General features: G+C 39.6%; 1 long non-coding RNA gene across 8 annotated transcripts in view; it reads left to right on the forward strand.

Moving 5' to 3' along the window:
* LOC137496532 (uncharacterized) overlaps positions 1–23,269 on the forward strand; it is a 154,401-nt gene that overhangs the window by 12,874 nt on the left and 118,258 nt on the right. For 5 of the 8 annotated variants that reach the window (XR_012386060.1, XR_012386059.1, XR_012386061.1 and 2 more), the window contains exon 3: positions 13,816–13,972. The exons of 1 other annotated variant lie outside the window; for it this stretch is intronic. This is a non-coding gene — a long non-coding RNA (uncharacterized lncRNA). Of the gene's footprint in view, positions 1–13,815; positions 13,973–14,220; positions 14,402–23,269 lie in introns of all 8 variants that reach the window. 2 more of the 8 variants (XR_012386062.1, XR_012386063.1) reach the window with 1 other exon arrangement.

Below are 23,269 nucleotides of genomic sequence, written 5' to 3' on the forward strand. Positions count from 1 at the left end.
TTTTTCATTATTTTGTTATTTTTATTTGAGCCTTAAAAAAAGTTTATTATATTTTATATTTTTAAAATTATTTTAATTCTTTTATTTTAAACCAAAGTGAAACCTAAATGTGATTTTTTTGTATGTTTTTTCAGATAAGGTTTATTTTATTTTAGAGAAACAATTAAACAAAAAATACATTTTTCCTTTTTGCATGTACTATTTTTTAGTTTTTCAGTTTTATGTTTCAGAAATATATTGGGTTTTATATTATTTTATATTATTTATTATTACTATTAGTAATATTATTATTATTAATATTATTATTATTATTGTTTATTATTATTATTATTATTATTTGTAGTATCATTATTATTGTTATTATTATTATCATTTATTATTATTATTATTATTATTATTATTATTATTATTATTATTTATTTTTAAATTATTATCATTATTATTATCATTATTTTTATTATTATTATTATTATTATAATTATTTATTTATTATTATTATTTATTATTATATTATTATTATTATTATTATTTGTAGTATCATCATCATTATTATTATTATTATTATTATTATTGTTATTTATTTATTTATTCTTATTATTATCAATATTTTATTATTATTATTAATATTATTACTATCATTCTATTATTATCATTATTATTATTATTATTATTATTATCATTATTTTTATTATTAATATTATCATTATTTTATTATTTTATTATTATTATCATTATTTATTATTATTATTATTATTATTATTATTTATTTATTTATTTTATTTTTTATTTATTACTATTATTATTTTGAGATTTAAAACAAATATATGTATCATAATGTATTTTTCATAATTAATTTACTACTTTGATTATATACACAAATTAATCCTAAATGTACATATAAAAAATTTTTTCACATAAGGTTTGTTTCAGGGGACATGGTGTCTCAGTGGTTAGCACTGTAGCCTCACAGCAATAAGGTCGCTGGTTCAGTTGTCATTTCTGTGTGGAGTTTGCATGTTCTCCCCTTGTTGGCATGGGTTTCCACCGGGTGCTCCCGTTTCCCCCACAAGTCCAAACACAAACGCTATAGGGGAATTGGTTAACTAAATTGGCCGTAGTGTATGAGTGTGTGTGTGAATGAGTGTTTCTCAGTACTGGGTTGCAGCTGGAAGGGCCTCTGCTGCGTAAAACATATGCTGGATTAGTTGGCGGTACATTCCGCTGTGGTGACTCCTGTTATATAAGAGACAAAGCTGAAGGAAAATTAATGAATGTAGTTTTTTTTATTTAAAAAACAAACAAACAAACAAAAATAGACATACTTCATTTTGGTGTTTACTTTTAGTTTCAGGGATAATAAACCAGAACCAGGCTGCACATCCATTTACTCTGTCTGTAAACCTTTCATTTTCAGCTGTTTCCAATATAAATGCAATATATGTTTTCCTCTGTTTCTGACCTTAGAAAGATACGGCGACTCCCTGAAATCATATTGTCAAACTCTAAATGCCACAGAGACACATAAATCTGAAATGTGTCTTTATTCCGCACATTTTTCATCCTAAAACATGTCACGAGCGCAGCCGGAACTGCTATTTTAAGTTATTTATGGCTCTTTTTGATTTTGAGGAGTCGTGCGATTGATCATAGTATGATTTGATTAAGTTTTGTTTGCTGGCGAAGCGCAGAATCGACCCTCAGAGAACTGTGTTAGTGAGCGGAGCGGGAAATACGCATTAAACATCCTGTGAAATTCACCGTGTCAACATACTTCTTCAGAATCCAATAAAAGATGTCAGCACAGTTTTCATGAAGCCAATAAAATGTAATTTTGAAGCCAGCAGATGTGAGCGAGCGCGTGTGTTCTTTTAGGTCCTCTCCTCCGGGGTTATTACTCGCATGTTTTTTCCTAATTAAAAGCATCGAGAGCGACTGTGTAAACGGCTGACCGCTGCGACATTAAACTCTCGATGTGATTCAACTTCTGCTTTCGTGTGTTTAGCTGCTCGTTTGTTCATTGTAAATGCAAAGAGGAGTTAAAGGACTGGATCATGTGTTTTCATTACAGGATATACACTCACCGGCCACTTTATTAGGTACACCTCTCTAACTGCTCGTTAACGCCAGTTTCTAATCAGCCAATCACATGGCAGCAACTCATTTAGGCATGTAGACATGGTCAAGACGATCTGCTGCAGTGCAAAGTGAGCATCAGAATGGGGAAGAAAGGGGATTTAAGAGACGATGAACGTGGCATGGTTGTTGGTGCCAGACGGGCTGCTCTGAGTATTTCAGAAACTACTGATCTACCGGGATTTTCATGCACAAAACATTTGGTTTGCTTTGATTGGTCATATGACTCAGCCTGTTGCAATTGGTCTGATTCACAGGTTTTCTCTGACTGGTTACATGGCTCAGTTTGCTCTGATTGGTCAAATGGGCCAGTTTGCTCTGATTGGCCAAATGGGCCAGTTTGCTTTGATTGGTCAAATGGGCCAGTTTGCTCTGATTGGTCAAATGGGCCAGTTTGCTTTCATTGGTCAAATGGGCCAGTTTGCTCTGATTGGGCAAATGGGCCAGTTTGCTTTGATTGGTCACATAGGCCAGTTTGCTCTGATTGGTCAAATGGGCCAGTTTGCTTTCATTGGTCAAATGGGCCAGTTTGCTCTGATTGGGCAAATGGGCCAGTTTGCTCTGATTGGTCACATAGGCCAGTTTGCTCTGATTGGTCAAATGGGCCACTTTGCCCTGATTGGTCACATGGGCCAGTTTGCTCTGATTGGTCAAATGGGCCAGTCTGTTGTGGTTGGTCAGATGGCCCAGTTTGCTCTGATTGGTCAAATGGGCCACTTTGCTCTGATTGGTCACATGGGCCAGTTTGCTCTGATCGGTCAAATGGCCCAGTCTGTTGTGGTTGGTCAGACGGCCCAGTTTGCTCTGATTGGTTGAATGATATAATAATATGGTAATAATAAATGATTCGTTGCCCACCCACTGCCGCTACAACAGCTTCAGCTCTTCTGGTAAAGCTTTCCACAAGGTTTAGGAGAGTGTTTATGGGGATTTTTATTCTTCCACAAGCACAGTTGTGAGGTCAAGTGCTGATGTTGGATGAGAAGGCCTGGCTCTCAGTCTCTGTTCTCATTCATATAAAATGTGTTCAATCGGGTTGAAGTCAGGACTCTGTGCAGGCCAGTCCAGTTTATCCAAAACTCCTCATCCATGTCTTTGTGCACCCAAACTGATCCCACAAAGTTGGGAGCATGAAAATATCTAAGTAGAGAAGCGTGATTGGTCACTCCAGACAGACTAGTGTCATTGGTCTCTCCAAGTGTGATTGGTTACTGCAGATAGAGAAGTGTGATTGGTCACTCCAGACAGAGAAGAATCATGATTGGTCGCTCCAGAGGACAAGTCTCCACTGCTCCAGAATCATCTTTACATCTCTGCATCCCACACTCTGCATTGCATTGCTCTTGGGGATTTAAGGCTTGATTTAGCTGCTCAGCCATAGAAACCCATTCCAGAAGCTCTACGCAATGTTCTGGAGCTCATCTGAAGGACTCATGACGTTCGGAGGTCAGTAGCAGCTGACTCTGCAGAAAGTTGAGTTGTTGTTGTTGTTGATCTCAGTCACTTCCACTGTGCAAGAAAACCACTAACAATTAATCATGCAATATTTATTAGTCAGGAAATTGACATAAAGTGTTAAAGTATAAGATAGGCAAAACATCTATCCTAAAAAGAATTACCAAATTGCCATATGACCTATTAATATGACTATGACTTATAAAACTATTATATGAAAATACATTCTTTTAAAATATTGCCTCTGTGATTATGATTTAGAAATAGAGGAGGAAAGAAATAATGAAAAATCCTGAACTCATAGAGAACAAAGATTATGTAAACACCGTGAGATGAATCAAACAGAGGATGAGAAACACTTTCTTCTTTTCTGCCCCAAATACTTCACGACAAGGGAAATATTCTTCCCACATTCTGAAACATTTAATGATTCTTTCTATAATCTGAGTGACTCACAGAAGCTACATTATATTTTCAGAGAGAGAGAGAGAGAGAGACGTGGCAGCCAAATTAAAATCTAAATGTACTCTCAACATCCACACAATAGCAAATGGTTAACCTATTTAATTCATTTGCGTGATTTTACACTGTTTATAAATGTAGTTACTATAATTAATATAGCAGATGTTGTCTGATTATCACTTTTCCCCTATCGTTTATTTATCATTATTGTATATTGTATTTATTTAGAATATAACTATACACCCGGCCCCCGAAGCAATTTGTTCCGGCCCTCCAAATAGTGTGACCAAGACATCAAAATTAAATTTAGTTCAGTCGAAAAACGGCCGCTATAGTTATGAAGTGACGTGTGTCTGTTCAGAGCGTGAGCGTGAGTCACCTGACATAAAGCGAGATGCACGGGCAGCCGAAAACATTTGGATATGTTTGTAAAAAAGGCCTTTTGTGCAGTGCACTGATATCGTTATTAGGGATGCAACGCTTATCCGATTGCACTATTAACCGTGCTTTAATTAATTACGTTTGATTCATCGCAAAAGCTTCTCAACGCCGCGTTTCTGATGCACGGAATAAAACTGCTGCAACTAAACAAAGTTATGCCAATACGCACACACATTGGATTAACTATAGCCGCAGGCCACTCACATATTGCATTTTTTTCCGCACTCATTACCACACTGGTAGCTTCTTTTACGTTTATCAGAAACCTATGGGTGACGTCACGAATACTTTGTCCATATCTTTTACAGTCTATGGTAATAACATTACATGTTTACTGTATTTTCGAATCAGCTCAAAGTAGACATAATACACTGTAGTGCATAATCAAATAAAATACACATTTTTAGTCACATTAAAGATTCATTTAACTGCATTTTTTATGTTTTTGTATGTATTTTACTGTATTTATTTAGTGCATATCCAAATAAAAGGTGTGTTTTCAGTCACACTAATATTTCTTGTTTACTGTATTTTTGACCCAGCTCTGGTAAAGAGTAGACTTATAATATAGTGTAGTGCAGGGGTGTCAAACTCAATTCCTGGAGGGCCGCAGCCCTGCACAGTTTAGTTCCAACCCTGCTCCAACACACTTACCTGTAGGTTTCAAACAAGCCTGAAGGACTCCATTAGTTTGATCAGGTGTGTTTAATTAGGGTTGGAACTAAACTGTGCAGAGCTGCGGCCCTTTTGGAACGGAGTTTGACACCTGTGCTGTAGTGCATATTCAAATAAAATACTTTCAGTCGCAATAATATTTCATGTTTACTGTATTCTGACTCAGCTTTAGTGAGGAGTAGACTTAAAATAAAGTGCATATTCAAATAAAAGACATTTAATTCATAATAGTCACATTAATAAGTCAATAATACTCAATAAGTAAAACAATAAGTCACAATAATACTTCAATTTCATTAACTGTATTCTTGACCGAGCTCAACTCCAGCCGTTTGACCATTAGTGTGTCTGCTGCTGGCCATCATGGTGTGAAATATACAGTCCAGCAGTGTCCAGTGGTGTGAGAGTGTGCTCTGTCCTGATGTGTGTGTGTGTGTGTCATACAGAGCTCCTGGCCATCAGTCACAGCGGGACACACAGCTGAAGGTGTGTCATTAGACCCCTGCTGGTCGGACCCTCCGCACATTCGTCTTCATTAAAGAGCCCATGACTGGGTCACTCTGAGCAGATGGTCATTAATGTGGTCACTCTTTCCACTGGGACTGCACTGTACCTGAGGCCACTGCTGGGGAGAAAACACTGGGGTGTGTCTCAATCAGCACCCTTGTTCAGTAGCCAGGGCACTGATCAGGGAGTCAGGCAATTTAAAGTTGAAGTTAAAGGGACAGTTCACCCACAAATGAAAGTCCTGTCATCATTTACTTTCTCCTCATTTGTTCCTAACCTATTTGACTTCCCATCTTCTGCTGAACACAATAGAAGATAGTTTGAAGAAAGGTGCAAACCTGTAACCATTGACTTCCATAGTATACAGTGGGGGAAATAAGGATTGAATACATCACCATTTTTCTCAGAAAACATATGCTGATGACCTGAAATTTTCACCAGATGTTGGTAACAACCTAATAAACCCATATATGCAAAGAAAACAATATTAATTAGTTTACAAATTAAGCTGTGCCTACTGGCACAGGGAAAAGTATTGAACACATGAAGAAAGGAAGGGGTAGTTCAGCAGTGAAAGCCCAGACAGCAGCTGAAATCTCTCAGTAGTTCTTCACCCTCTGCCCTTCTTCAGTGTAAATGAAGATCAGCTGCTTCAGTCCAATCAGCAGGAGGATGAAGATGAGCCCAGGGTGGACATTTCAGCAAGACAATGATCCAAAACACAGCCGAGGAGACTCTCAGATGCTTTCAGAGAAAGAAAATCATGCTGTAGAATGGCCCAACCAATCACCTGAACCGAATCCAATAGAAAATACAAAATACAGATCAGATTTCATAGATGAGACCCACAGAACCATCAGGATTTTGACACTCACACTTGAGCAAGCAAGTTACTTCATTTTTTTTAATATTAGAGGCGGCATTTTTATTTTTATTTATTTTTATGTTTGTATTAATTGGGTTAATTCAATTCCATGTCAACACCTCCTTTAGTAATATTATTTTCAGGAAAAACCATGACGTGTTCAATACTTATTTCCACCACTGTATGTATTTCCTACTATGGAAGTTGACAATAGAAAGAAACTCGTGAAGGTTTTGAACCACCTGAGTGTGAGTAAATGTGGAGTAAATTAAACTTTTTGGGTGAACTATCCCTTTAAGATTGATCTTTTTTCATTTATTGTGATGTACATCCACTTGAAACGGTCTTAAACTGAGAAAAAAAATGTAGGAGGGTGCATGATTTCATCCTTTGGGATCCGATTGGATAGTTTTAAGATGGGTGAGCCAGCAATCTGTCCCTCCTTTCTTTGAGTGAGTGGGATCTGAATGTGAGTAACATCACACAGTCCAGTGATATCAATCTGAACCAATTTAAATAACAAATTTGGGCTTTATTATTCGCTTTCCATCTTTCATGACACAGCTCTCCCTCTTAGCCGGAAATGACATCACATTTTCTTCTATACTGAGCTTGAAATAAATACAAAGTAAAATACATTTTCACATTTGGTTTATTACATTGTTATTCATCTCACACGCAAATATAAAAACAACTTATGGCTCTTTCAATGGGCTTTGCGAATAAAACGAAAGAAGATTGAGGAATGGATAAAGGCAGAGTAGAAACGATAAACACCATGGTAGCCACGCCCAAAATAACTAACTACTCCGCCCTAAAGGAATGATAGTCCTGCCTGCCCTAAGAACTGATAGCTCCGCCCTAATGGACTGATATACTCAACCTGGAGATCTGATAGTTCTGCCCTAATGGACTGACAGCTCCACCTCAAAAAAACAGATAGCCCCGCCCTAAAGCACTGATAGCCCCACCTTAAAGAACTGATAGCTCCGCCCTAAAGTCTTTTAGCCCCGCCATAAAGAATGAATAGCTCTGCCCTAAATGACTGATAGCTTTGCTCTATTAAATGGATAGCCCTGCCCTAAATTACTGATAGCCCTACCCCAAATACTGATAGCCCGCCCTAAATTATTGATAGCCCTACCCCAAAAACTGATAGCCCGCCCTAAATTATTGATAGCCCTACCCCAAAAACTGATAGCCCGCCCTAAATTATTGATAGCCCTACCTCAAAAACTGATAGCCCGCCCTAAATTATTGATAGCCCTACCCCAAAAACTGATAGCCCGCCCTAAATTATTGATAGCCCTACCTCAAAAACTGATAGCCCGCCCTAAATTATTGATAGCCCTACCCCAAAAACTGATAGCCCGCCCTAAATTATTGATAGCCCTACCTCAAAAACTGATAGCCTCCCTAAATTATTGATAGCCCTACCCCAAAAACTGATAGCCCGCCCTAAATTATTGATAGCCCTACCCCAAAAACTGATAGCCCGCCCTAAATTATTGATAGCCCTACCTCAAAAACTGATAGCCCGCCCTAAATTATTGATAGCCCTACCCCAAAAACTGATAGCCCGCCCTAAATTATTGATAGCCCTACCTCAAAAACTGATAGCCTCCCTAAATTATTGATAGCCCTACCCCAAAAACTGATAGCCCGCCCTAAATTATTGATAGCCCTACCCCAAAAACTGATAGCCCGCCCTAAATTATTGATAGCCCTACCCCAAAAACTGATAGCCCGCCCTAAATTATTGATAGCCCTACCCCAAAAACTGATAGCCTCCCTAAATTATTGATAGCCCTACCCCAAAAACTGATTGCCCGCCCTAAATTATTGATAGCCCTACCCCAAAGAACAGATAGCTTGGCCCTAATGGATTGTAAGGCCTGTCCAAACCATATTGTAACCCTAATGGATTGTAAGGCCTGTCCAAACCATATTGTAACCCGCCCTAAATTACTGATAGCCCTACTCCAAAGAACTGATAGTCCCGCCCTAAATTATTGATTGCCCCTCTCTAAAAGACCTCCATGTGACCATAAGTGTAAGGATACACCTGCGGTGGTAGTATCACAACAATACAATTACTGTAGAACAATAATTACTGATTTTAAATTACTGTGAGAGGTAGGTCAAGGTAAAGGTAGACATTAATAAAATACAATTAATGGCAAATGTAATAATTAATATAAATAATACTCACTAATTTACACTAATAAAATAAAATTAATATATAGAAAAATTAAGTCATTATGATGGACTACGATAATGTTGTTCTCATGTCACACTCAGTGTCCCAATCTGTAGTAAACCAACCTCATAGGAGCCCTTACTAGTGCCTGAATTCCTGCACACCGCTTAGTGATCCACAATCTCAGGAGGTAGTGAGACGCAACCTGGAACTCGAGGAACACACTGGTTTCAGACGCTTCCCACAGGAGGATATAAACAGCGTCTGTGGGAGGCGAAGGTACAAGCGACCTAATGAAGCCTTAAGTGCACTCACGATAGACGTCAAGTACATCATCAGGACTAATAACTCACACAATCACTTGTGCTGTTTTTAAACCGAGGAGCGTGAACCGAATGCTCAAACACTTTAACTGGTTTCAAAGAGCTGCTTCAACAAATTTCTACAAAATAATGTTTGAGTCTTATTTTGAATTATCGACACATTCTTAAATCAAGAAATGTTTGCTTATGATCACAATATCTGTAAGAAAAATAAACCTGTTTTCACTTTGAATTTGCATAAATTTTTGAGATGCAACTGGCATCCCACATGAAAGAGTACTCATGAAATCATGAGTAAAAAAGTCTCCATTCGCACTTCAGCTGATCTAGTTTTGACCTAAGAGCTAAGAGAAGCCACTGAAATATAAGAGATCCCATATGTGACTATAGTTTCCTGAATAAACCAAGACATTATCATCAGCACAGAGCCAAACCATAAATCACGTTTACTGCATGTAACCCTAATTTGCATAAAGTAAGGGGGGGGGGGTGTGTAGGCGGGGCCTGAGAGTCTCACCCAGTCAGAATGCTGCGGCTTCTGTTATTTTATTCCTGTATTTTTTATTGTTGTTTTTAGGAGATTAGTTATTGATAAAGCAGTCGTATATCAGGACTGGTAACAAAAAACAAAAAAACAGCAGCAGTGATTGTCTGGTGGCGTTTCAAGCCATCTGATGCACAGAAATGGATCAATCTGAATATTCATCTCCAAAATGACACAGTTTAGAGCTCTCCGGAGGCAGATCTGCACAGAGAGAGAGATTTCATACAGCTTTCTGCTCTTCTTGCGTTCATACTATTGAAGTCAGAATTATTAGCTAATAAATATTAATTCTTTTCAATTTTTTTCTCCAATTTCTGTTTTTCACTTCTAAACATTTCTAATCATAATAGTTTTAATAACTCATCTCTAATAACTGATTTCTCTTTGCCATGATGACAGCACATAATATTAGACTAGATATTCTTCAAGACACTAGTATTCAGCTTAAAGTGACATGTAAAGGCTTCACTAGGGTAATTAGGGTAAAGTTAGGGTAATTAGGCAAGTCATTGTATATCAGTGGTTTGTTCTGGAGACAATCCAAAACTAATATTGCTGAAGGGGCGAATAACATTGAGCTTAAAATGGCTTTAAAACTATTAAAAACTGCTTTTATTCTAGCCCAAATAAAACAAATAAGACTTCTCCAGAAGAACAATAATATAGGAAATAGGGTGCCATTGTCTAACATCATGATGCTGAGCTGGCATCGCGATACTCCACCCCGCCCCCATCGTAGCAGCAACCCGCTCTGGGAAAACACACTCTTGCGCCGTTTACACTTATACGTCTTAGCTTTGAAATGGAATTTTAAAATATACCGCTGAAAACACACATCACGTGACCACACACACACACACACACACACACACACACTGTCTTGCGCTCTAGCATATGCGCACGTCTGAGCTCAGCGGGTGCTTTGAGCACAAAACCCCAGAGAGCAGTGCATGCCGGACAGTTTATCAAGGATGTAGATTAGTTAATATGAGCCAGCTGGATCAATCATGAGCGCGTACTCCTCTCGAAATTAGTTTAAGAAATTAAACTTCACTTATAGCACATAAACTTTGGTAAATATTATCCCGCTTGCTTTCTGAGCATTGTCGAGTGAGTTTTTAAACGCCTATGATTGGTCACTGTCAGGGCCAGACGGTATCTGCGGACGTCTTTTGCTATTTCTGCGGAGAATTTTGGTAAAAATCTGGATTTCTGCGGAATTATTTTGGGAGTATCCAGCGAGTATCATAACTAAAACCTTAATATATTAAATAAAAAGTAATAAATTACTGATTAATAACTGAATAAATTCAAATTTACACATTTACTCAAGTAAATAAACAGAATACAATGGGCTAAAAATCTGCAGAATTCTGCGCGCGCAGATTCCGTGTGGGCCTAGTCATTGTGTTCGCATGCTCAACAGAAAGGGCTGCGATTGGCTTTAAAACTGTCAGCGCTGTTCACCGATGACGCTGAAGAATAGTCGCGGTTACAGTCTATGCATATAATGCGTGGTTATGACAGCTCCACTGTGCCACCTAAAGGAAAACAGCAGTCAAATAACAATAAAATCTCCTAAACCGACATAGTAAAGTATAATTCCTGAGAGAAAAACTACTCAATTAAAGGGATTTGAGAATTTGTCATTTGTTGCTTTCCACCCCATGGGAGTCCGTCAGTGATCATGCTCAGTCCTCATCAGAGCTGCTGCGCGTTATTTTATGGTCATCTTGATGAAATCTATCAGTTTTCAGTCTCCATCATCTGCTCGTGTGTGTGTTGACGGAGCATACGTGTCTTGTTACTGCTCTCGGACTGATAGATTTCCGTCATTCTGTCGCTCTAATAGACGAGTCGCGTGTGACAGATTTCTCTTTCTCTTTCAGCGTTGAGCAGAACAGACAGAGCCGAGTCAGAGTTCACTGGCGCAGATGAGTTCCTTACAGGGACAAATCTGGCAACGAGTGTAAGGTTAGAGAGTCAGAGCGACTGATGAGCTGAAGAGCTTCACAATCAGACACACATCAGCGGGAATGAATCCATACAGGAGAAGGGGAGACAGGTTAATCGGCTAATTAACTTTAAAGGACACCTATTATGCAAAACTTACTTTTATAAGGGGTTAAAAGGGTGTGAGTATAACCAGCCTCTAATGGTCAACATTAATTAACTCTATTTGTTATAATCACACCTGATAAAGGAAACACTGTGATTGACATTCTCCCATCGCACATGTCATCAGAGGAGGAAAGCCCCGCCCACTAGTGCCCATCTCATTAGCATGAGCAGCAGCCCTGAGTGAGAAGCAGCCGTCTGTCCATTCGCCATTAGAGTGTTTGAGCTGCTGAAGATGATGTCAGCATAGACTAAGAGGATTATAGATGTGGAGTTCTAGATGAACAGAGACAGGAGCCACATAGATTGACAGAAGCATGAACACACACTCACACTGAAACACACCTGACCAGCACTCACAACACACACACTGCTGTTTCACATCTGCCCCTATGCTGACGCACAGGCATCTGTAGCTCCGCCCTCTTCTGAAAAGAGCACAATCTCATTTGAATTTAAAGTGACAGTCACCAAAACTGCTCAAAGCCTAAAAAGGAGAGAACAGTCAGATTTATTTTACGTCTTGTAAAATAGGGAATAATAGGTCATCTTTAAAAGATGCCATAGAAATAATGTCTGGATATACCTAGGCAAAGCTGAATAACAAGAGTTCAGTAGATGGAAATGACGCATCAGGAGTCTTAAACACCATTGTGTCCTCGTGTATATCATGTTAGCGGACAATCTCAGTGAAAATCAGGCAAAAAGCACTATTATGTTGCTAACGTTCTCATTAATATGATTGGTCACAATGTTTCTAGTATTATTACAACAATGATCATTCCCCCCGCCCACCTACTGGACATTAAAAGTGCTGTACTATATGCTCGAGTTACTTTCGGTTTCTCTCGAGTGACACACATGCAGATTAATTCAGGGGCTGAATGAAATGTCTGTTGATATATATGTCCGTAAGTGCTCTATTTTTACTAAAGCTCTATTTTTGTAAATATTCAAGGGTCATTTGATTATAATCTGATTCTGGTGTTTCTGTGTGGAGTTTGCATGTTCTCTATAGGTGTAAACCTATACTGGTCTCACGGTTCGGTTACGATTATCATGCCTTCGATTCGGTTCAATTCGATATCACGGTGCATTGACGATGCTTTCCATATACAGTGTTATATTTTAGGGGGGAGGATATAACATGCTGTCTGTATAAACACACAGCAACACACTGTCTCTCATTCAAACACTTACACAAACATAGACAGCACCAAACAAACACACACAAACACACACACACACACACACACACACACTTAAGCCTTCGCAACAGGGAGAGCTCGCTCAGAGCGGAGCAAAAAAACGAAAAAACGAAGCACTTTTCCGATGGTCCCTTACTGAAAGCTCCTCTCAGCGCGAGCTCTCCCTGCTAAACACATATTGCGAGGGCTTAAACGGAGCAGTGCTCGTAATGTCGAGCGAAAAAAAAGAAAGACAGCTGTGAAACATAACCAGCTTTGTCTTTTTGTAGGAAACACACTTTAAATCTTTTTAGGGTAAGAGGCTTTTAAGTTAATGCCGTCTATAACTGAATGTGTGTCAAGAATATCGAAAACAAAACCAACTGAACTGTGCTCATATCTGGCGCCCTCCTGGATATACACAGCACCCTTAGCATTTGCCTATGGTGCCTATGCCACGGGCCGGCCCTGAGTTGGCTGAGTGTTGTAAATACTCGCGCTCACCTCCCTCGCATAGGAGATAAATGATGTCAGTACATAATAACCAGTTATGATTATTACTATACCGATGCCGAATTGTTCATGTCTGCATCGCAGTGAACCGAAGAAACAATTAATTTTGACACCCCTAATGTTCTTCCTGCGTTCGCGTAGGTTTCCTCCGGGTGCTCCGGTTTCCCCCACAGTCCAAACACATGCGGTGTATGAGTGTGAATGAGTGTGTGTGGATGTTTCCCAGAGATGGGTTGCAGCTGGAAGGGCATCCGCTGCGTAAAACATGTGCTGGATAAGTTGGCGGTTCATTCCGCTGTGGTGATCCCTGATTAATAAAGGGACTAAGCCGAAAATAAGATGATTAATGAATGACAAGACAAAACTCTTAAGTAAGAAAAGCATTTTTGCAGTGTGTAGCTTTATTTCTGAGACCTGCTGAACTTCAGACTTCTTCATCTTCATTCTCGTCCTGACTGAAGTCCGTACACTGTGTCTGACCTTCCGTCGATCCCATGCAGCATCTCAGGACATCATGCAGATCCAGGAACACCCTCCTGCCACAGCCAGGTAAAATAAATGAACTTGTGATTAAATCCCTTTGAGATCTGCATTTTAATAGGTGTCGTGTGCAGTTGTGCATCTCTAAATGAAATCTGCTTTGAGGTCCTCCCTCCGCCTCCAGTGCAGAAGCTGCTGTTTTAATGCGTTCCGGGTGACTTCTTGTCCCGGAGACAAAATCCTGAAATTCCGGTGAAATTCAGATTTAGTGTGTGTGTAAGCAGAGTTGTGTAGCTGCGGGTCTTCCTCTCCCACAGGCACTGTACATCCAGCCCTGGGCGTACCTGTGTAATGAACTCTTCTGCCTCATCGGTGGATTGTTTCCTGGTCTCCTTATAGTGCTGATTCCCCAGCGAACGCTCGCTTCTTCTCTGATTATCATCACAACAGGAGATGCTCGCTGATCCTGCTGCATTCAGGACGTGATGATCAGCTAATGTACTATATATATATATTATTATTATTATTATTATTATTAACCCTCCTGTTAAATAATTTTATATTTTTTTCTCCAATTTCTGTTTAAGGAGAGAAGATTTTTCAACACATTTCTAAACATAATAGTTTTAATAACCCATTTCTAACAGCTGCTTTATTTTACAGTGGGTATGGAAAGTGTTCAGACCCTCTTTAATATTTCACTGTTATATTGCAGCCATTTGCTGAAATCATTTAAGATTATTTATTTCATCATTAATGTACCCACAGCACCCTATACAGACAGTAAAACACAGAATTGTTGACATTTTTGCAGATTTATTAAATGAGAAAACTGAAATTTCACATGGTCATAAGTATTCAGACCCTTTGCTGCGACACTCATATGTTTACCTCAGGTGCTGTCCATTTCTTCTGATCATCCTTGTCTATTTAAGAGCTTACAGCTCTCAATGCATGTCAGAGCACATGAAAATCATGAGGTCAAAGGATTTGCCTGGTTACAAAACAATTTCTGCTGTACTGACGGTTCCTAAGAGCACAGTGGCCTCATAATCCTTTAATGGAAATCGTTTGGGATGACCAGAACCCTTCTTAGAGCTGGCTGTCCAGCCAAACTAAGCATCAGGGGAGAAGAACCTTGGTGAGAGAGGAAAAGAACCCTAAGATCACTGTGGCTGAGCTCCAGAGATGCAGTCAGGAGATGGGAGAACGTTGTAGAAAGTCAACCATCGCTGCGGCACTGCACCAGTCTTATGGCAGAGTGGCCCAACACATGAAAGCCTGCATGAAGTTTTCTAAAAACACCTGAAGGACTCCAAGATGGTGAGAAATGAGATTCTCTGGTCTGATGAGACCAAATGTTGGCCTTAATTCTAAGCAGTATGTGTGGAGAAAACCAGGCACTGCTCTTCACTCATCCAATACAGTCCCAACAGTGAAGCATGGTGGTGGCAGCATCATGTTGTGGGGGTATTTTTCACAGGGATATCCTGGATGAAAACCTCCTCCAGAATGCTCAGGACTTCAGACTGAGCTGAAGGTTCAAAACAACTCCGTGACTATTCTTAAAGGGCCATGAAAGCCCCTGGTTTCAGCAGGGTGTTTTCACACCTCTACTTTGGAAAAAGTCAGAAAAGTGGGCGTGTCCAGCTCTGTTTTGGGGGGAGTGTCGGAGGAACTAAAGTGGGAGGGTGTGGGAGTGTCTATTTGGGCACGCGCGAGTTTCAGAGTCAAAATACACACATAGGAGAAAGTGATGGTGTTTAACCTACATGGACATCTGTAGTCGAATTATTTGGCAAATTATTAAATGTTGGACTTTAACTGCAGTTTGGCTCTTTCATTCAGGGAATTCATTCATGCCCCTCGCGACAAACCAGATATTTGATTCGAGGAGCTGCTCTAAGCGTGTATTTTTTATGCAATGTTTGAGACCGCACGGCGAATGAGAGAAAAAACCCTCCGCATTTCCCGGAAACTTAGATGCACTCGGCAGGTAGCGTCAGAAAGCCGCGTGTTTTATCTCAGTGCAATAGTTAACTTAGTTCGATACGAACAAACTGAATAAACAAAGAGCACTGGTCGCTCACTTACCAAATCTGTAGAGACAGGGCAATCACCAGCAACTAGAGCCGCGTCTTTATTAAGAGGAGACTACAAGCGAATCCCGATCTCAGCGTTTGCAGATGAGAACAGCTCTCAGGTAAACAATAATCCTCCTTAGACACGTAAGTTATTGTTGTCGAGCGTCGCGTACACTGTTAATCCACACGTGACTCCAGCTGCGCTCTCACAGAGAGAAAATGAAAACAAAACTTCACTGCAGCAAACTATAAAAGCAACACTTCACACTTGTTTTGCCAACACAACGTGGCGTCTCTGCCGTCTAAACACTCTGACAGTAATGAATATTAATGAAGTTGCACAATAGAGCGCGCTTATTGGTTTGAACCAAGCTTTACTCATGCATTATTGCAGCACACTGTAAGACGCAATAAGACACACTCTGGCACAGATGTCCAGTCTGCACGCTGGAATACACGCTATTATCTCATGGCCGTGACGCAGCTTCAAAAATTCGTTTCAAACCGGAAGTACGAATTTGCTTGAAATAACGCAAAAACAACCAATTTACACTTTTTAGTGAATTATAGGTGTCCTAATAGTGTTTTTAGCAGTGTGGGACACATATACGACTGTCAACAGCTCAAAAAAACGTGTTTTGGTGTTTCGTGACCCTTTAAATGGTCCAGCTAGAGCCCTGACCCAGGGCACACTCACAATCGGCTATTCGAACTGTGCCCAGACGCCTTTCCTGGTTCGTTTGAGAAGTGTGAGTGCTCCAAATCGGGTTTAGGCGCGGTTCAGCTGGCCGGCCCTGGCCCGGTTGGAAGAGGTGTGTCACAGCGCAGTTCACTTGGGCTTTGGCGCTGTACACTTGTAGTGAGTGCAAAGCACGCCTGAGCCCAAAACTGAAGATGAGACGTGCCTTTCAGTAAGGGATTGTTTGATATGGATTTATTTATCATACTTACTTTTCAAAGAACACAAACTGTCGTAGATTACTAAAGACACAACCCCTTAACGACCCTAAACCCAATTGAGCATCTTTAGAGAGACCTAAAAATGTCTGTCCACCAACATTAACCATCCAACCTGACAGCACTGGAGAGGATCTGCAAGGAGGAATGGCAGAGGATCCCCAAATCTAGGAGTGAAAAACTCACGGCTGTATTAGATCCAAAGCTTCTGATAAATGCTGAACAAAGAGTACTTATGACCAGATATTAGTTTTCTCTTTTAATAAATCTGCAAAAATGTCAACAATTCTGTCTGTATGGTGTGCTGTGTGTACATTAATGAGGAAATATTGAATGTAAATGATTGTAGCAAATGGCTGCAATATAACAAAGAGTGAAACATTTAAGGGGGTCTGAATACTTTACCCACTGAATATTGCAGAAAAAACTGAATATGCCATATTCATCCAATATCGTGCATCTCAGCTCCATTGTCACATTTGATGATAAAACACTGTCGGATCTGAAGCTCAGCATCTGGCGTCGCTGTGTTTTGTCCTTCAGTGTCAGTGTGTGTGTGAGTAGTTAGTTTGATGGAGGTTCTGGTTAGCTCCTCTGGGACGGAGCTTTAATTACGGTAATCTGCTGTTGGAAAAGTGCAACTGCTCTTGATCTGTGCCGTAATGATCTGTGATTACAGGATCTCGTGAACACTCGTCTGCTCTTCTAATCAAACATTAATTTCATTATGAAATAATAAAAATGGTGAAAGCGTCGCGCATGATAATGTCAGAAGCGTGTGCTCGTTCACAGTGGGCTTAGTGTTGGTAAAACTGCACACGATTTAAAGTGGCCATGAAATTAAAATGTTTTAGATGTTAGTATCGGTGTGTCTTTAAGATGTCTATACGCTAGTGTGCTCCAAAACAGACACAATTCACATTTAGAAGACATAAACCTGATATAAACATTAAAAGTTTGCAGGTTGTCTATCACACAAGGATTTTTTTTAAATCATCTCATACTTCAGATTCTCATCATATCTTCGGACCAATCAAATGCTCTTTAGTGTCTGACATGCCCCGCCCCTTCTTCTTATTGGCTTTTCATTTGATGTGTTCGTGCTCTAACCGCTCTCTCTAGCTGAGAAAGGCTGCCTCTCAGTCAGAATTTACATTCAGCTAGAAGTACATCAACATATTGAAATAAAGCCCCGCCCCTACTTAATATTCAGTTTTAGCTAGAAGTACATTAATATACTGAAATAAAGCCTCACCCCTAATCAATATTCAGTTTTAGCTAGAAGTATATCAACTCACTGAAATAAAGCCCCACCCCTACTCAATATTCAGTTTTAGCTAGAAGTACATCAACATATTGAAATAAAGCCCCACCCCTACTCAATATTCAGTTTCAGCTAACAGTACATCAACATATTGAAATAAAGCCCCACCCCTACTCAATATTCAGTTTCAGCTAAAAGTACATCAATACATTCAAATAAAGCCACGCCCCTACTCAATATTCAATTTTAGCTAGAAGTACATCAACACACTGAAATAAAGCCCCGCCCTTTATCAATATTCAGTTTCGGCTAAAAGTACATCAACATACTGAAATAAAGCTCCGCCCCTACTCAATATTCAGTTTTAGCTAGACGTACATTAATTTGGTGAAATAAAGCCCCGCCCCTAATCAACATTCTGTTTCAGCTAGAAGTTCATCAACACACTGAAATAAAGCTCTCCTACTGAATATTTATTTTCAGCTTAAAGCACATCAACATACTGAAATAAATCCCCGCCCCCTACTCAGTATTCAGTTTTAGCTGGAAGTGCATCAACATACTGTAATAATAGCCCCGCCCCTAATCAATATTCAGCTTCAGCTGGAAGTACTTTAACAGTTGTGATAAAAACAACAAGTGCAGCTTCAGTCATCTCATGCTGACGTTTGATTGGCCGGCTGTGGTGGTGGGCGGGGCCATCGACCCGGTGACGGCCTCTGACAGCTCCTGCTCTGCTATTGGCATATATTTTGGCTGCAGGTTAATGATGTGTTGTGGACGTCTGCCATAGAGCGGCGCAGGCTTATCAGACCACAACATTAATGCATCCTGGCAGCACATTAAACCCAGTCTTAGTTTTTAGTGAGCTGCTATCTTTGACAGCGTCTTTGAAGCAAACGCTGCTTGCTAAAACTTTTTACTCCAAGGAATAAAAGATGTCATGCCGGTTGTAAATAAAACCAGAGCAGATTTAAATTACTAGTTCATTCTTTCTGCTTTGTACACATCTGATTCACTGTTGCTTGCCATTAATGAAATGTCTTTTGGTTTTCTGTGCATGTTCACATTTTTACAGCCACGTCGAGCATCTCTGTGTGCATGTAAAAGCTGTAACATTCATTGCAATGTATTAAGTGAAAATGGATTTTTATAGCATCTTAAGTATATGTGTGTGTGTCTGTGTGTGTGTGACTGTGTGTGTTATTGTCAATGCATTAATAATACACCTAACACTCCTTTTTGCTACCCTTTTGTTAAACCTGTAAATGCATTTCGAAATACACATTACACATGATGCACACATCAATTCAATTTGTGTATTAGACTATCAGCTTATAAAGCATTTGGAAAGGTGGTTCATTATCATACTGAAATAAAGCCCCGCCCCTACTCAATATTCAGTTTCAACTGGAAGTACATCAGGATACTGAAATAAAGCCACACCCCCTACTCAATATTCAGTTTCAGTTTAAAGTACATCCACATACTGAAATAAAGCCCCGCCCCTACTCAATACTCACTTTCAGCTGGAAGTTCATTTACATACTGGAATAAATAAACGCTTTAACATTCAGTTTCAGTTTGAAGTACTTAAACATACTGAAATAAAGCCCCACGCCCTACTAAATATTCAGTTTCAGCTGCAAGTGCACCATTTTACTGAAATAAGCCCCGCCCCTACTCAAAATTCAGTTTAAGCTAGAAGCACATTACCATATTGAAATAAAGCCCCGCACCTACTCAATATTCAGTTTCAGCTTGTAGTTCAATAACATACTGAAATAAAGCCACACCCCCTACTCAATATTCAGTTTCAGCTAGTAGTTCATTAACATATTGAAATAAGCACCGCCCCTACTCAAAATTCAGTTTAAGCTAGAAGCACATTACCATACTGAAATAAAGCCCCGCACCTACTCAATATTTAGTTTCAACTGGAAGTACGTCAAGATACTGAAATAAAGCCACACCCCTCCTCAATATTCCGTTTTAGCTAGAAGTTCATTATAAGAGTGAAATAAAGCCCCACCCACTACTCAATATTCAGTTTCAACTAGAAGTTCATTAACATAGTAAAATAAAGCCCCACCCACTACTCAATATTCAGTTTCAGCTGCATCATTTTACTGGATTAAGCCCCACCCCTACTCAAAATTCAGTTTAAGCTAGACGCACATTACCATACTAAAATAAAGCCCTGCCCCTACTCAGTAGTCCATTTTAACTGGAAGTACATCAGGATTCTGAAATTAAGCCCCACCCCCTACTCAATATTGAGTTTCAGCCAGACCATACATTAACATACTAAAATAAAGTCCCGCCCTCACTCAATTTTCACTTTCAGCTAGACGTTCATTAACATACTAAGATAAAGCCCCACCCCCTACTCAATATTCAGTTTCAGCTAGTTCATTGACATACTGATTCATTCATTCATTTTCTTGTTGGCTCAGTCCCTTTATTAATCCAGGGTCGCCACAGCGGAATCAACCGCCAACTTATCCAGCAAGTTTTAATGCAGGGGATGCCCTTCCAGCCGCAACCCATCTCTGGGAAACATTCACACACACATTCACACACACACTCATACACTACCCAATTCACCTATAGCGCATGTATTTGGACTGTGGGGGAAACCGGAGCACCCGGAGGACACCCACGCGAAGGCAGGGAGAACATGCAAACTTCACACAGAAACGCCAACTTAGCCGAGGTTCGAACCAGCAACCCAGCACTGGGAAAAACCCATACACTGTTGTATACACATAACAGTTGATCAATTCCCCTACAGCGCATGTGTTTGGACTGTGGGGGAAACCGGAGCACCCGGAGAAAACCACGCCAACACGGGGAGAACATGCAAACTCTACACAGAAACACCAACTGACCCAGCTGGGACTCGAACCAGCAACCTTCTTGCTGACTACAGTGCTAACCACGTAGCCACCGTGACGCCCTAAACCAGTACTTTTCACACTCATATTTGTATCCCGTCAGAAAAAAACCCATGAAGTGACCCAGTGTAAACAACCCCATAAACGCTCCTATAAACTTTATGGCCAACTCTGACATGACTTTCCTCAGAGCGTCCCGATCAATCCCGGAGTTCGGCGTTTGGATGAGTTTAATAATGAATCTGTTTGCTTTCCATCAACGTCTCTTAAGGCGTCCGTCTACAACGCGCCATTGTTTCTCAGAGCCTTTTAATCTAATTGGACATTAAACTGCTGTCGTTATGCTGCTTATTTACGGCGCCTTTACCTTTCCATCACTGCAAACATTTCTACATCAGCAGGCTAATTAAAGAGAATGTATCAAAGGAGAAAGCTGATGCACGCCGCTCAATAAATCTCCCTTATGAAGCTTCACAGGACGCATCAGTTATGTTGTTTATAGGCCTGAGGAAAGGTGGCGGAGGACGCGGCTGATGGATGGAGATTCTGCATGTTTGCTGGCACAGGTTTCACTCATCTCGGGTTTTTATTCAAGCATGTCATTTTACATTTCTAATGACTCAAAGTGAAACGTGGCGACGGTGTCGCTGGTCTTGTCGGATCTCGCTGTAATCCTTCACGCTTCTCACTAATGCAATTACAGGCTTTATTATTTATTTATTTTAGGGCTGTTTTCAGGGTAGATGATGTTAAATGTGATGCAGATGAAATGAGGTTATCCGAGACATAATTATTAGCACTCTTGTGAAAATGCAATGCTTTATTACTTATTTTTAGAGTGCTGTTTAATTTATTCAACACATTTTAAACATAATAACATAAGTTCTAATAACTGATTTCTTTTAAAGACCTAACTAGGTTAGTTAGCTTTTAACACATAGTTTTTGGTAACACTTCACTTTCTGGTAACACTTTAGTGTTTGGTAATGTTTTGTTTTGGTAACACTTTAGTTTCTGCTAAAGTTTTAGTTTCTGGTAACGCTTTAGTTTTTTGTAATGCCTTAGTTTCTATTAACGTTTTAGTTTCTGGTAACGGTATAGTTCCAGTAATGCTTTAGTTTCTGGTATCACTTTAGTGTTTGGTAACGCTTTGTTTTGGTATCGCTTTAGTTTCTGGTATCACTTTAATGTTTGGTAACGCTTTAGTTTGTAGTTACACTTTCGTTTCTGGTAACACTTTAGTTTTGGTAACGCTGTTTCTGGTATCGCTTTAGTTTCTGGTAACGGTTTAGTTCCAGTAACGCTTTAGTTTCTGGTATCACTTTAATGTTTGGTAACGCTTTAGTTTCTAGTTACACTTTCATTTCTTGTTACACTTTAGTTTTGGTAACGCTGTTTCTGGTATCGCTTTAGTTTCTGGTAATGCTTTAGTTTTGGTAACGCTGTTTTTGGTATCGCTTTAGTTTCTGGCAACGCTTTAGTTTCTGGCAATGCTTTAGTTTCTGGTAATGCTTTAGTTTTGGTAACGCTGTTTTTGGTATCGCTTTAGTTTCTGGCAACGCTTTAGTTTCTGGCAATGCTTTAGTTTCTGGCAACACTTTAGTTTCTGGCAATGCTTTAGTTTCTGGTAACGCTGTTTTTGGTATCGCTTTAGTTTCTGGTAATGCTTTAATTTTGGTAACGCTGTTTTTGGTATCGCTTTAGTTTTGGTAACGCTGTTTTTGATATCGCTTTAGTTTCTGGTAACGCTTTAATGTTTGGTAACGCTTTAGTTTCTAGTTACACTTTCGTTTCTGGTAATTCTTTAATTTTGGTAACGCTGTTTTTGGTATCGCTTTAGTTTTGGTAACGCTGTTTTTGGTATCGCTTTAGTTTCTGGTAACGCTTTAATGTTTGGTAACGCTTTAGTTTCTAGTTACACTTTCGTTTCTGGTAATGCTTTAATTTTGGTAACGCTGTTTTTGGTATCGCTTTAGTTTTGGTAACGCTGTTTTTGGTATCGCTTTAGTTTTGGTAACGCTTTAGTTTCTGGCAACGCTTTAGTTGTGGTAACGCTTTAGTTTTGGTAACGCTTTCTTTAGTTTTGGTAACGCTTTAGTTGTGGTAACGCTTTAGTTTTGGTAACGCTTTAGTTGTGGTAACGCTTTAGTTTTGGTAACGCTTT

This window comes from Danio rerio, chromosome 10 (assembly GCF_049306965.1).
Source record: "Danio rerio strain Tuebingen ecotype United States chromosome 10, GRCz12tu, whole genome shotgun sequence".
In the NCBI taxonomy this organism is placed as follows: Eukaryota; Metazoa; Chordata; class Actinopteri; order Cypriniformes; family Danionidae; genus Danio; species Danio rerio.